Source organism: Panthera tigris, chromosome B3, assembly GCF_018350195.1.
Source record: "Panthera tigris isolate Pti1 chromosome B3, P.tigris_Pti1_mat1.1, whole genome shotgun sequence".
Classification (NCBI taxonomy): domain Eukaryota; kingdom Metazoa; phylum Chordata; class Mammalia; order Carnivora; family Felidae; genus Panthera; species Panthera tigris.
The window spans coordinates 49753506-49770148 of record NC_056665.1 but is presented as its reverse complement, the minus strand read 5'-3'; the positions used below and the strand labels follow the sequence as shown (position 1 = coordinate 49770148).

Below are 16643 nucleotides of genomic sequence, written 5' to 3'. Positions count from 1 at the left end.
TAGTATTAATAGTTTTTACTACTATAAATTAAACCAGCAATAAAAATTGAGGATTATGTTTAATAGAAAATTATCAACATGCTTTAGCCTTCATGATTCATAATTTTATATTTCAGTAATACTAGGATGTGCTTAATACTAAAACTGTATGGAGTGGTTGACTGTTGTTGGTGATTCTGACATCATACAATTTAGTAAAACTTAGTTTTGAATACCCATGGCTGTGATAGTCTTTTCAATTCAGTAGATAGATGTAGTGTTTGCTGCTCTCGGTAACTTCCAAATTATGATGGTAACTCCCCAAATCTTGACTTTAAATGTAAAATCTCGTGTTCTGGGGTTTCAGGAAGGAAAATCTCATTTTACTCTAACTTTATCTGAGAGAAATTTTAACTTTTACTTTAAAAATGGACCAAGAGGTAAGAATTTTATTGGAAACTTAGGTCTGTTTCATGTGGCCAACTTCCACCTCCTAAGCAGCCTTTCTTTCAAGTTGCTTTGTGATTTATTGTATTTTAGTAATTATATGCATTTAAGATCAGGCATTTATGAGAGATTATTGAAAATGTCAGTATGAGTCACAAAAAGCCAAATGCGGGCTCAAACTCTAGAACATAACAAATTGTATAATAAAAATGAATATGAGGACACTGTCTTCATTCATGAGGGATCCTAAGAAAGTGTAGCTTCTTTTTTTGTTCCTGTGATGAAAATGCTCCAGATTTCTATGTGTTTCTTAATGGGTTTTTGAACTTTTTGAACTACATCAAAGGTGGGTGCTTTGCCTGTAGTACCAAGGTAGGTGTTAGGTAGGTCCTTCGCTTGTCTTTAACACGGTGGTTTCTGATAGTGTTCAATTAAATGCTACAAATACTCCTTTTAATGTACTATGCTAACCCAGGTTATATCTTGGGATAATTCGAGAAAGGAAAAAAGAGTTGAGCCCATGAAGGATTGTCAAGAGATAAAGAAATATCCAAAACATTATTCCCTTGAATCCATCATCCCTCAAGATTTTCTGAACCTTATAAATATGAATGTAATTTTAATGCATCATATAGTGTTGCAGTTTTGTTCCCAGAAAATTTGAGTGTATGAAACCTTTGCTTTTGTAGGCACATAGCCCATCTTCCAGCATAGATGTCACAGCACACAAAGTTACCCATGTATATCAATTTTGGTGTGACTATAAACTGGAAAAGAGTTTGGTATTTTTTTTATTTTTTTAATGTTTATTTATTTTTGAGAGAGAGAGACAGAGACAGAGTATGAGTGGGAGAGTGGCAGAAGGACATAGAGGGAGACACAGAATCTGAAACAGGCTCCAGGCTCTGAGCAGTCAGCACAGAGCCCGATGCGGGGCTCGAACTCAAGAACAGCAAAATCATGACCTGAGCCAAAGTTGGATGCTTAGTCGACTGAGCCACCTAGGTGCCCCAGGAGTTTGGTATCATTTACTAAGGTTGAAGATTTGCCTTCCCTATGACATAGCAATTCAACTCATAGGCACAAATCTGAAAGATATCTGTATGCATGTGCACCAAAAGAGACACATATAAGAAAATTCACAGGAAAAACAAAACAAAACAAAACAAAACCTGTCCATTAACAGTTGAACAGTAAAATAAATTGTGGCATATTCATGCAGTGAAAACCTATACAGCCATAACACACAACATGGATGAATAAGGAGAAACAAAATGTTCAATAAAAGCAACCAGATAACTAAGGAATATATATTGCATGAGTAAATTTATAAAAATTCCAAAAACTTTAGTGTTCAGGAATACACAGTATAATGACAACACATAGCAAGGAAAGGACTTATGTGAAGTCAAGAGAGCAGCTCTCTCTGGGGAGTAGGGACTAAGGACTTCTGAGGGGCTGGCAGTTTGCTCTTCCTTGACCTGGTGGTGGTTAGCCAGCTTTTCTCTCTGATATCTGACTGACAGCATACTTCATTTTGCCTGTGCTTCAAAATTATTTACAGAAATAGGAAAGTCAAAAAAAATGTCAAAACCAAAATTGTTTCTTTTTTTTTCTTATTTATTTTGAAAGAGAGAGAAAACGAGCATGAGCAGGGGCAGAGAGAGAGAGAGAGAGAGAGAGAGAGAGAGAGAGAATCCCAAGTAGTCTCTGCCCTGTCAGCACAGAGCTAGATGTGGGGTTCAAACTCACAAACCATGAGATCACAACCTGAGCGAAAATCTAGAACTGGACATTTAACCGAATGAGCAACCCAGACACCCCTAAAATTATTTATTTTAATTCAATTTTTTCATAAATAGATTATAAGTGTAGAAAAACATACTGTATCTTTCTTGCTCATGTATTTTTCCTTCTGGTTTTTTTTTTTTCTTTGCTCCTTTCTCTCCCATTTTCGCCTTGATTTCTTTGTTTTGGAATAAATTTAGATATCATCTTTCTCCCAGCAGTAAAAAAGAGAAAAAAATAAAAACCTGCTAGGGATTGAGTCCCATTAGGAATTTGGGAACCACAGAGTTCAAGTGAGAATAATCTATTTGGAAAAATCTTATTTTTTCTTTCTGTTCCAAATATGGAAATAAACCAGTCCAAGACGGATATAGAAGTATTAAGTCCTCAAGTAAAACTGATAGTTCCTTTTATAAGAATAACATATTTATTATTCTAGCTATGAACTGCAGTAATAAAACACCATCTTATTCTGCATTCACTTTATAAATATTTACTGAGTATCACCTCTGAATGAAGTTTCCTACATTGAGTCATATATTCAAAACTGAACATGAGGTTACATACACCGTTGCTTTAATAAGGCAGTTCCTCAGCAGGAAATAAGGTAACAAATAAGGTAATTTTGTTCCCCTAAGGGCATTTGGCAATATCCTGAGAGTTTTGATTGCACATCTGGGAGTGGTGGTCATGTTACTGGTATCTAGTGAGTGGAGACATGGAAAGTTGTTAAATACCTTATGGTGCACATATTTCTCTGTCTCCAAATCGCAGTAATGCCAAGATTGGGACACCCTGCTCTTATTAGACCAAAAACTGGTAAGTGTTGTAACACAGTTCATGTCAGAAGAAGGAAAAGTTTTTTTTTAAGTTTGTTTGTTTTGAAAGAGAAAGAGTAAAAGCAGGGAGGGGGCAGATAGAGAATCCCAAGTAGCCTCTATGCTGTCAGGGCAGAATCTGATATAGAGCACGATCCCACAAGCCTGTGAGATCATGATTTGAGCTGAAATCAAGATTTGAATGCTTCACTGACTGAGCCACCCTGGCACCCTAGAGGAAGGAATGTTTAGACTTGAGAAGACAGGAAAAGTAGAAAGTCCAGTGGGTAAACTGAGTCATGAGGTGGTACTAAGAGAGGGTATTCTGGATATACAAACTGTCCAGAAAAGTATATATGTGTGCTCTTAAAAACCCCACTGTGTCAAGAATATCCAGAGTTTATTTTTATTAGGAAAAAAATGTTTATTTTGCTTTTATAACAAAATTCACATCACCACGTATTTTGGATCAATAATTCTAGTTGAAGACATCTTAGATTTCTCTACACCATTAAAATATACAGAAATACTGTAGGTTTTGTGTAATAATATTAAAAATTATTTTAACATTTCTAATAATTATCATCTATTCTTCCTTACAGCTAATCCAATAGTTTAGATTGGGTAGTTAGCTTTAAAAATTATACTTTTGTTGTTGTTTTTCAGGGATGTATTATATTGTTAGAAGCTGGTACCAAATTTTCTTCATCTTGATTATAATATTCATTAAAAAACTTTTCTAACTGCTATTTCATTATATCAAGGGCTTTTTGAATATTTCATGGAGTAGCAGTGGAAAATGTATAAAAGTTTAACGTAATAAGTAGAATTTTTTTCAGTGGATAACACAATTTGGAATGAGGTACAGAATGATTAATTGCTGAGCTACTCTGTGTCATATTGTTTCCTTATCTGAGCTTTTATAAGAGCTTGAGGAATCTGAATCTCAAAAGCTTTACAGACAAAGGGATATTTATGTCTAAGTTACAACTGACTCATAAAGAAATACATATGTAATTAAATATATGTATATATTTAATGAGTATGTGAATTAAAATTATGAGATAAAATGTTTTATTCTATGATCTGTCCTCTTACTAACTTTTTATGAGCAATATCTTTGAGTCCTTGCTTATTTAAAAAAATCAGATACTTTTGGTCATTTTAATGACCTGTTTCCTACTAAAGGAAAGAATAACGTATTTTAATTTGAAATGGAAATCAGATCACCACTGATTCACATTTGGAATCTGTGAATATACTTTACTATACACATTATGTATAAAGCAATACTTATCTCCAATTAGGTTCTAAAACTATAGAAGTTATGTCCATAAGTAGAAAAAAACCCTTCTGATATTGCTCACTGTAGAAAAGATCTCTTCTTAAATTTTTTTTAGTGTTTATTTAGTTTTGAGAGAGAGAAAGAGACAGGTGCAAGCAGGAGAGGGGTTAGAGAGAGGGGGAGACACAGAATCCGAAACAGGCTCCAGGCTCTGAGCTGTCAGCACAGACCCGATGAGGGGCTCAAACTCAAAAACCGTGGGATCATGACCTGAGCTGAAGTCGGACATTCAACTGAGGGAGCCACCCAAGCACCCCAAGGATCTCTTCTTTTCAGAAATATAGGAGAACTTACATTAATAATATTTACATGACAAAAGAACTGACATCAAAATAAAGAAATGACTTACTGCATGTCACCAATGGGTGAAAACACCAAGGAATATTCTCAGCTTACATGGGGAAGTAATATTAAAATCCAGTTGGTTATCTTCAGTTTAATACTGATTGGAAAGCACAGCCAGAAGTGGTTTCTCATTTTAGCTGATAAGCCTTTCAGAGGTAACCAGAGATCCAGAATCCCATCCAAAAGATTTATGTCACTGTTTTATCCCTGGAACAGTGAAATTTAACTAGCTAGCACTGCTTTCCAAGACATTAGAATGTTTTAGCAGTGCAGGGGAAAATGGAGAATTTATGATATTTGGCTCTTCAAATGTTGCAGTTGGTCTGATAACATTTAAAGCTGGATGAGGCTCTTCAGTCCAGTCAAAAAGTTGTACACAAATAACTGTAATAGGAGTGGTGATGTGATACGGTTCCGAGTTTGTTGAATCCTTTCCCAAAGTAGAAATGGCAGGTGTCAGACAAGGTTACTGTAATGCTGAGCAATACTTTGTAGCAAGTAAGTTGTCTACAACTATGCAGTTCCTCCCAATAATCCTGTGAGGCCAGTAACAGAATCCATACCTCTCAGATTAAGAAATGGAGTCACATGGGGCACCTGGGTGGCTCAGTTGGTTAAGAATCTGACTCTTGGTTTTGGCTCTGGACATGATCTCAACTCAAGCCCCGAGTTGAGCCCCTCCCCCCACCCCACCTCCTCCACCGTGTTGGCAGAGCTGGGCTCTGGCAGTGCAGAGCCTGCTTGGAATTCTCTCTTTCTCTCTCTGTCCCACCCCCACTCATGCTTGCTCTCTGTCTCTCTGTCTCTCTGTCTCTCTCTCTCAACTAAATAATAAAATGGAGTCACAAATAAGAAATTTGCAAAAGTCATGTAGATAAGTGGTAGAGACAATGCCCTTGCTACTATCTCATACTTATTTTTTTAAGTTTATTTTTGAGAGAGAGGCAGAGTACAAGTGGGAGGTAGGCAGCAGAGAGAGAAGGGGACAGAGGATCTGAAGTGGGCTCTGTGCTGACAGCAGTGAACCTGATATGAGGCTCGAACTCAGGAATCATGAGATAAAAATTGGACCTGAGCCAAAGTTAGATGCTCAACCAACTAAGCCACCCCAGGTGCCCCTATCTCATACTTATTTTAATCAGAAAAGAAATCAGAATGTATTCTTATTTCCTACAGCCAATGCTTTCTTCTCTTGAGTTTGAATAACTGAGTTTACTTCAGGTTCCTTACTTTTCATTTTAGTATGACTAAATCTTTCATGTCAGCAACAAACTATATCCCCAAACTTCTAACTTCTTCCTCCACTTTTCAGTTTCCCCTCATTCTGGTTGCAGTTACTGGGCATGCTCAGTATCCAGGATACCTTTTAAATATTAATTGGGAATGGGGCGACTGGGTGGCTCAGTCAGTTAAGCGTCTGACTTTGTCTCAGGTCATGATCTCACTGTTCAGAGTTTGAGCCCCGCCCCAGGCTCTGTGCTGACAGCTTAGAGCCTGGAGCCTGTTTCAGATTCTGTCTCTCTCTCCCCCCTGCCACTTGGACACATGCTGGCTCTCTCTCTCTTTCAAAAATAAACATTTAAAAAAAATTAAATATTAATGGAGAATAATTACATTATAGAAAGTCAAGCTGAATGTAAGGAAATGCATACTGCTTTCAGAAAACCTTTTCTAATATAGCCTGATTTCATTCCTCTGCAATCTATTGTGTCTGTGTGTAGGATATTGCTGCTTTGGACTACCCTCCCTCTTCTACTGTTCACCACCCTTGTTCTTCACCAGCATAAGTACCATTTTGTAACTCTCCTTAGCACACTGAATCATAGAATGATTGCTGGTTTATATTTCTCTCCTATCCCAATGTAAGCCGTAGGAGGACAGAGACCTTGCTTACTCTTCATTGAAATCTATGTGCTAGATGCAAAGTGGATGATCAGTGAATTTTAGAAAAAATGAATGGTAGAAAATTAAATGCAGGAAATTAAAAATTATACAGTATGACCATAGTCCTTATATTTGAATTTATACAATTACAAATCCTTCGACAAGCCTTTATTCAAAGTAAATACGTTCACAGCCCTGTGCTAGACACTGCAGAGCACCCAAAGTGTGTGTGTGTGTGTGTGTGTGTGTGTGTGTGTGTGTGTGTGTTCCCTTAGGAAGAAAGCTTACAATTTGATGGCTGATGCTATTCAGTTTTTGTACAAGGTAAAATATACTGAATGCCAATGGAGAAATACAAACAGATGTATAAAGGTAGATTAAAAGAATAGGATTAGAAATTTTTATCAAACTCTTAAAATCATGTTTTATTTGATCTATTAACATAAAACTCAAAAGCAATGAGGAAAAAAAATGAAATACAAGACTCTTTTCAGTTTAGGCCCCTGGGTGATTCATCTATGCTTTCATTTGATGCATTTTTAGGAGGATTTACCATGTGTCAGCCTTTGTGCTAGATGCTAGATAAACTACAGTGAAAGGCTGGGCTAAATGTCTTCCATTTGCTGCTCCTAATGGACCCTTTTCTTCCCAGGAGGCTGGGCTGTATGGGTTACAGCTATGGACTCTCTTACTCCTTATTTCCTTATTGGGTCAGCCAGTAGAGGGCTCCTCTGAAGCTCCATGCGAGGAGAGACTAGGTCAGTTATTCCTTCTCCAGGCTCCCTCTGGGCTTGGTCCATTCAGTTTACTGTCCTTTCAAAGTACCTTTCTTCCCTAGAAAACTCTCTCCTTCTGGATCCCAGTAGCTACTTCTGCCCCTCATATTTTACAGACTGTGGGTGTTAACAGATCCACTACCCCTTCTGTTTTTCCCTAAATCCCCATCTAAACCTTCACAGGCAGTCACTTTATTAAACCATCCAAAATTACTGCAGTTTGAGTTTCTGTTTGCTATTGATACCCTGGCTGATACAAAGGCAAATCTTCATGACTTTGCTAGGTTTTTCTTTCATACTGACTCTCATTTGGGTTGTCAAAAATTAATACATTAAAATAAGCAAGTCAAGCATCAGAATAATTCTCTCTGGAGTGAGGTAAAACATCACATTTTGATGACTGAGCTGTCCAGAATGAAAAAAAAAATGTTTTAGCTTTTCATTCACAGGAATATTTCCATTATATTCTGGCCAGAGCATCAAAATCCCAGATCTCCATTTCTCATAATGCAATTTATCTTGCTCAGCATCTCAACTTATCTGGAAACCTGAAGCCAAACTGAGACAACTGGGAGTCATTGGTAAAATCATTTGCAAGATTAGTCCTCACAGCACAGATGAAGCAGATATTTGTTGTATGTCACGCAAGGAGGAAGTTATTATTCTTAGTGCAGTATTCTAAGTATACGTATTTATAGGTCAGAATAGATATACTTTTATTATTTTTTCATTTTTTTAACATAAATATTTGGAAGATTTTTTCCTAACACTACTCATGTAAAATCAACAACTATGTTGCTCTGTATAAGAGGTCCATCTTTTGATTTCTTAATTGGGTGAGAACCAGATCTCATTCCAAGGCCATGAAGAATATCAGTGGTATTAGAACCTTGTTTTCTAATATTAAGTGTTCTCTGTTACTTGCCTCTCACTGGCTGATATTATTTAAAATAAATCTGGAAGTAATGTATATTTTTCTAAAATTAATTACTTTTGTTTTGCTATTAGAAACAAAACACTTGGCATTTGGCATGCATTCAAAGATCTAAGTAAGCACTCACATCTGGCATTTACTGCCAATTACAGGCATCTTCAAATACCTTTTTCTCACTCGAGTCTCAGAACATTGAGAAGTCAAAGATCTTCAAATTATTGTTCTGATATTCCATACTGCCTCTGGGTGTTCTTTTGAGACAGTCATTTCACCCAAGAGCAGTAGACGCCATGGAAGTAATTTGAGCAAGGGTGCAGTGTGAAAAAGTAGAATGTTTTTCTGACATCTCAGAAAAAAGATTGAAGGGAGATAAGAAGGGCTCAGGCTGATACTTTGGCAGCTGGGCTAGCAACAGTGATGGAGAGATGTGGGGAGATTGACACTGCAGTTTAGCAGTACAAAAGGCATGGGCTAGTGAAATAACTCTTGTTAAAGGAATAAAGATTTAGGATAATAAATTTCTTTTAGAAGATTTCAAAATAAAGCCGCGTTGACTTCTGTGTGGCGAAATTATGGTAGATTTTTTCTACCTACTTACAATGTTCTGCCCTTCGAAATTATCCCAAAACGTCCCAGTATTTCTTTTTGAATCATATAAAGAACATGTAACACTCACCACTCAAATAATCCAATTAAAAAATGGGCAGAAGACATGAACAGACATTTCTCCAAAGGAGACTTACAGATGGCTAACAGACACATGAAAAGATGCTCAACATCATTCATCATCAGGGAAATGCAAATCAAAACTACAATGAGACACCACCTCACACCTGTCAGAATGGCTAAAATCAACAAAACAAGAAATAACAGGTGTTGGCGAGGATACCGAGAAAGGGGAACCCCCTTGCACTGTTGGTGAGAATGCTATCTGGTGCACCCACTCTGGAAAACAGCATGGTTCCTCAAAAGTTGAAAACAGAACTACCCTACTATCCAGCAATTGCAGTACTAGGTATTTACCCAAATAATATAAAAATATTAATTTGAAAGGATATATGCACCCCAAAATTTATAGCAGCATTATCTATGATAGCCAAATTATGGAAAAAGCCCGTGTCCATTGCCATAAAAAAGAATTAAATCTTTCCATTTGCAACAACATGGATAGAGCTAGAGAGTATTAAGCTAAGGGAAATAAGTCAGAGTAAGACAAATGTCATATGATATCACTTATAAATGAAATTTAAGGAACAAAACAAGCAAAGGTAAAAACCAGGGAGGTAAACCAAGAAACAGACTCTTAACCTTAGAGAACAAACTTACAGTTAGTTACCAGAGGGGAGGTGAATGGGGGGATGGGTAAAATAGGTGATGGGGATTAAGGAGAACACTTGTTGTGATGAGCACTGGGTGTTGTATGAAGTGCTGAATCACTATATTGTACACCTGAAATTAATATTAGATTGTATGTTAACTAACTAGAATTTAAAAACTTTAAAAAAAAAGAAATATGAAGAGCACACTTTGTTATGCAAAGTAAATTAGTTTAATTGAATTCCAAAGTATAATTAACTCAAAGCAGTTCATTTTGAAGTCCTTCAGGGCTTTAGATTTAAATCTGTGGGCTAGAATAAACAGCTCAATTAAAGTTCCTCTGAAGGATTCAAAAGATCTCAAAATTGTTCTGGAGGTAGGAGAATTGTCTGGAATGGGAACTATACACACACACACACACACAAACACACACGCACTTTATATTTGTACATAGATATGATATATATATAATAGATATAATAGATATAATATGTGTATCTGTAATTGAATAATTTTAAATCTTATTTAATGAAAAGTATCAGAGTAATTATGTAAAGCATTAAAATTAAGCAAATGCTAAGTCAATGATAAAACAGATATTTCCAAAATCATATAATACTTTCTTACTGTGGGTAACTATGGTATTTTTTCATGTTTTTGTTACTGCTGTTATTTTGGTCTTAGATCTGATTGGAAAGTGAAACAGAGGTTAGAATCAGTTATTTGAAAATTCAATGGAAATGCTGACAAACTGAAATGTCAGAAAAACATTCCACAAATCACTGAGTCAAGAAAGCAAAATGCAATACAGTATCTCTGTACCTACTGAGCCATAATGTCTGTTTTTTATTCACTGAGAGCAGGTTTTGTGACCAATGAGGTCAGTGGCATTAATTGAAAAACCACAGACTACTGCCTCACAACCTCCATATGCCCTTTATAACTAATTTCTGAAAAAAAGACGGGATGTTTTCTCCTTCAGTTACCCCTTGGCGGTAGACATTAAGCCTTGTTATTAAGTGCTTGATTTATCTTAGAAAAAGAAATATGAACTATGTCATGTGGCATGGAAATAGTGACTCTAAATCTCTAAAGGTTGGAAGTCAACCTTGTATAAACCTCTGGCATAACGTGCTCTCATTTAGGAGAAGGGACAAGGAACTGATATTTTGGTTAAGACGGGAACGAGTAACCATACAGTCACAGCTTAAACATCTCCACTACCTCTGCCTGGCTCTGTGACCTTGGGATCAATCACTTACCCTCTCTAAGCTTCAGTTTTCCCATCTGTAAAGCAGCTAGCATAGTATTCCTAAATCCATTGTGTGGCTGGGAGGATCACAAGTAGTAATACATGTGAGACAGTGCACAGCAGTCTCTCATTGCCAATTCTTATTGCACCATCATTATTGCTAGATGCACTATCAAAAAAGTACCCCTTTCTTCTACAAACATAAAGAACTCTCTTCAAATACAACTAAGCAAGGAAACCAACAAGCACATTTGCCTGTAAACTAACTTCATAATGCCAAGAGGCTCTCAGAGTGATGGAGAAACCTATGACACTGACACCTGAAGGAATCACACCTGCAGTTTTTATGAACTTCTTCTCCATACACGCCATGGTTGTCAAATAACAACATGTCTCACTCTTGCTATTGCAAAGCACTATGCTGGGTGTAAGACATGAGAAAAATTATCTGTTCCAAGGAGCTTACAGTGAAGCTATAACAACTATGTAAAGTGAAAAACAATCATACAAGGTAGTTTATGCTAAATATCAGGTGGATCCAAAGGGGAGGGAGAAAATAACTATGGGCAGGAGAGCTGAGAGTCTTCAGATAACAAGTGTGGCCCATGGTAGGCTTTGAAGGATGTGTGAGGTTTGAGTAAGGGAGGAAGAGGAAAGCCGGTCAGCATGGCGCAGAGGCTAACTTGACAAGGACCCATCAGGAGGCTGGAGAAGTGCTTCTCAAAGTGTAGTCCCTGGAGCAGCAGCATCAGGGTCTCCTGGTATGTTGGTAAGCTCAGACCACTAAAACAGAGTACCATAGACTGGGTGGCATAAATAACAGAAATTTATTTTCTTACAGTCTGGAGGCTGGAGGTACTGATTGATTCAGTGTCTGGTGAAAACCCTCTTCCTAGCTTACAGGTGGCTGCCATCTCATGATGTCCTCACCTAGTAGAGAGGGAAATCTCTAGTGGCTGTTTCATAGGGGCATATCCTATTAGGTCAGGACCCAACTCTTATGACCTCATTTGACCTTGATTACTTCCTCAGAGGCCCCATCTCCAAATAGAGTCATAGTGGAAGTTAGGTTTTCAATAAATGAATATAAGCAATAAGCAGTTTATCCATTAATAGTTGAGAACTCATTAGTAATGCAAAATCTTGGGCCTTACCCCCCAAAGACCTACTGAGTTAAGGGGTAGGTTCCAAAAATCTGTTTTAACCAGCCCTCCAGCTGACTTTAAGAGCCACCAGAGTATGGGGTGCCTGGGTGGCTCAGTTGTTTGAACATCTGACTTTAGCTCAGGTCGTGATCTCACAGCTCATGGATTTGAGCCCCATGTTGGGCTTTGTGCTGATAGCACAGAGGCTGCTTCAGATTCTCTGTCTCCCTCTCCCTCTGTCCCTCCACTGCTTGTGCTGTCTTTCAAAAATAAACATTAAAAAAAGAACCACTAGAGTAAAGAATATGTAGGAAGGAAGGAATGAAGGAGAGTTGAAAGAAATTGGTTGTGATCAGAACTTGGAGAGCTGTGAATGTTAGGCCCAGGTGTGTGGAGATTGACCTGTAGTCAGTGGGAGGTACGAAAGGAGGAGAGGTCAAACAGGTTAATTTGGAACACTCATGCTATGGTTTTGCTTTTGCATAGAAGGGAAAGTGAAAGGGAAGGAATGAAGGAAGGAAAGAAAGGAAATCTTTGGAAAAACAATTTTGTACTTTAAATGCTTACAATCTAAATATAGCGACAGCAGAAATAGATGAAGGATGAATATGAGAAATATTGTGAAGGAAGAATCTATAGCTCATCACAAGATAAAGCAAGCAAAGGACAAAGAGTCGTAAACTTAAGTAATGTAGGTTGTGCCACCTACCACTGACCAAAATGTGGAAGTGTAGATGGAGAGAGGTTTTGAGTCATATGATAAATTCCATGGTATTTATTTCTATAAGAATTAACAGTAGGACATAAGGTGACTATATTCACTGGCAAGTTGGAAGAAAAAGTGAAGAGAGCAGTCGGTTCGGAAACTACATTCAGGAGGTAATTATTGAATCCTTGGGAGGTGCAAGCTCTTAGAAAAGGCACACAGCAAGGGGAAATGAGCAAAGTCATGGAGTAAGCCACCATTCAAAAGAAAGAAATGGCCTGGAAATACAGGCTGAATATCAGAGCAGGGTAAATATCAATACCATTAAAACACTTTTGCTACGAGCACCTCAAAAGGTCTCTAATGGAGTCTGAGCATTTCAAAATATGTTGTTTATAACTCATTGTGAGTCCTCTGGGTAAATCATCAGTCTTGTGAATTGGGCCAACAAGGAGAAATGTGAATTATGACTGTCAGTGCTATTAGCTTGACCTGTACCATCTGAAGGATCTAAGGATGTTAACCACTTATATGTATGTAAGAGATATGTTCCCTCATGAAAGATCCTCACTCTGAAACCTGGAAGACACTGATGAAAGAAACTGAAGCAGACAAACATCAATGGAAGAGTATGTCATGTTCATGGAATGGAAGAATTAATATTGTTAAAATGCCAATACTACCAAACTCCATCCTAAGATCAATGCAGCGTCTATCAAGACTTCAGTAGCATTTTTTACAGAAGTAGAAAAAACACTCCTAAAATTTATATGGAACCACAAAAGACTCTTAATAGCCAAAGACATCCTGAGCAAAAACAAAAAAGAAGGCATCGCCCTCCATGATTTCAAGCTTATGCTATAAACCCACAGTAATCAAAACAGTATGGCACTGGCATAAAAACAGATATATAGACCAATGGAACAGAATCAAGAGCCCAGAAATGAATCCGAGCATGTACAGTCAGCTTATATTTGACAAAAAAAACAAAAAATACACATTGGAGAAAAGATGGTCTCTTTAATAAATGATGCTAGGATAATTAGATATTCACATGTAAAAAAATGAAAGTGGAGCCCTTTCTTACACAACTCAAAATTAACTCAAAATGTATTAGAGTCTAAAATGTAAAACCTGAAACCATGAAATGCCTAAAAGAAAGCATAGGAATAAAACTTCTTGACATGGGCCTTGAAGAGAAATATGATACCTAAACCACAAGAAACAAAATAAAAAATAAGTGGGACTACATCAAACTAAAAACTCCTGGACAGCAAAAGAAACCATCAACAAAATGAAAAGACAACTAGAATGGGGGAAAAAAAGTATCTGCAAGCCACATATCTGATAAGTTAATTTCCAAGATATATAAAGAACTCATATAATTGAATAGCAAAACAAAAACAAAAACAACTGGGCAAAGGACTTGAATAAAGATTTTTCCAAAGATGGTAAGGCCAACATGAAAAAATACTCAACATCATTAGGGAAACACAAATTCAAACCACAATGAATATTACCTCAGGCCTTTTAGAATGGCCATCATCAAAAACACAAAAGGCAACAAATTCTGGCATAGATGTGGAAGAAAGGGAAGCTTAGTGTACTCTTGATGGGAATGTAAGTTGGTACAGCCACTGTGGAAAATAGTATGGAAGATCCTCAAAAAGTTAAAAATAGAAATACCATATGATCCAGCAATACCACTTCTGGGAATACATACAAAGAAAACAAAAACACAAAGTTGAAAAGATATACACACTCCCATTTTCATAGCAGCATTATATACAACAGGCGAAGCATGGAAACAGCCGAGATGTCTATCCATGGATGAATGGATAAAGAACTTGTGAATACAATGGAATATTATGCAGCCATAAAAATGAGGAAATACTACCATTTGCAACAATATGGATAGACCTTGAAAGCACTTATGCTACGAAAAATATGTCAGAGAAAGACAAATACTGTATGATGTACTTTTATGTGGAATTTAAAACAAAACGCTTAAAAAAAGAGATCAGACTTGTGCTTACCAGAGACTGGTGTGGGGAAACTGAGGTAGGTGGTCAAAGGCACAAACTCCCAGTAATAAGATAAATGCTGGCAATGTAATGCACAACATTTTGACAGTAGCTGACACTGCTGTAAGATATAGAGGAAAGGTGTTAAGAGAGTAGATCCTAAGAGTTTTCATCACAAGACGAACTTTTTTTTTAATCTTCTTTTCTTTGTATTTTATCTATATGAGATGATGGATATTAGCTGAACCTATTGTATCATTTCACATTATATATAAGTCAAGCTATCACGCTATATACCTTAAACTTATACAGTATTATATGTCAATTATCTCAATGAAACTGGGGTGGGGCAAGAAATGTGTCACCTCATTTAGGGTTTCCATAACCACAAGCTTGTGGTTCTCAAACTTTAGTGTATGTCATAATTACTTGTGGACCCCACTCAGAGATATTCATTCATTAGGTCTGGGGTGGATAGAGTCTGAGAATTTGCATTTATGCAAGTACCCAGGAGCTGTGCATGCTGCTGGTCCAGAAACCACACTTTGAGAACCACTGTTAAGTCTTACACAAGGGGCACTCCCTATGATAAGAGCTACGTGTAGCCAATTCATGGTGTTGGCTATAAACTATAATTGCAGACATTTTCTTCTGGTAGTAATGTGTTCCCAGGCTGAAATCTCTAGATAAAAGGAGTACTTCAAAAGCATTAGAGCAAAGTATGGAGTCAATAAAAATGTTCTTTTCCAAATGAAAGCATGTGTTTTACAGCCTTATAGGAGGATCTTCATGTAGACTGCACCAAAGCCAAACAAAACTGAAAGCTAAAATAAAGGAAACCCTTTATGAGAGAAAAACAAAAGCACTTTCGTTCCTGCCAAAGTTGATGTTCAGGCCTACGTATTTTCCTCAGGTTTTTCTCATATTTAACTTTCAGTTAAAATGACTTTTGCCTTTTAGCCTATAATAGAAGGACCTGAAAATTTGATCCCTGCCTGTTATCCCCGCAAAAGAGGGTTATTTTAATTACTTTCAGTTTCGTTTTTGTTCACAAACAATATTATGTAAGTGATTTCAAGTCAGTTTCTGTGGGACAGCTTGGCTGTTTACATGTATGTTTACAGTGTAAAATTTTATGATTTTGAACACATTAGATCCATTTTAGCTTTAAATGGCATTACTATCTTGCAGGATTCACTTACGCCTCGTTTCATTTTATTTTCCACCTGAAGTCATTTCATTCCCTTGGTTTATAAACACCTTCAAATCTCTTTAACTGAAAAGGCAAGGTAACTTGATAGAGCATCCCCCTAGCAGTAATAACCCCTGAGGCAGAACCACATTAAACAGAGCAAAACTATAAGCAACATGTCCTATATCATTAAAGAAAGGAAATAAAATGGTGCTGTCAAAAGGCAGGAAAGTCACTGTGAAGAAACTCAAAAGTGGGGAAGAAGAGCCAGATGCCCTGGAAATGGAAAATGAAGTCAATTTTTCTTGTCTTTTGGAGTCAGCCAATTTGGAGATTAGCAGGTGAATGTTACAGCTATTTTTATGGCAAGGTTAGTGAATTCTAAGCAAACATGGTGTAAATTTCCATTATATAAATCATACCCGGGTAGGCCACTTGATCTTCTCAGTGACCCTATGAGGAACATGAGACTATACCCACTTCCAGATGAGGGGACAGGGTTCAGGATGAGATTGGTGACTTATAAGAGCCACATCAAGAGGGTTGGAATTGGTCTCAAATCTAAATTCTTCCAAGTACAAACACAGGCCATTTTCCACTATGCAAAGCTTTCATCAGAAAGCTAATTTTCCAAACACTTAGAGTAATTCTGTGGACATGTGAGTAAAACCAATTATGGTCTACAGTCGTT

The 16643-nt window shown here is 37.1% G+C and overlaps 1 protein-coding gene across 1 annotated transcript in view; it reads left to right on the top strand.

Annotated features, from left to right (window-relative positions):
- The window catches only part of UNC13C (unc-13 homolog C), a 569448-nt gene that overhangs the window by 511528 nt on the left and 41277 nt on the right, over positions 1 to 16643 (top strand). The gene's annotated exons all lie outside the window — the stretch shown is intronic.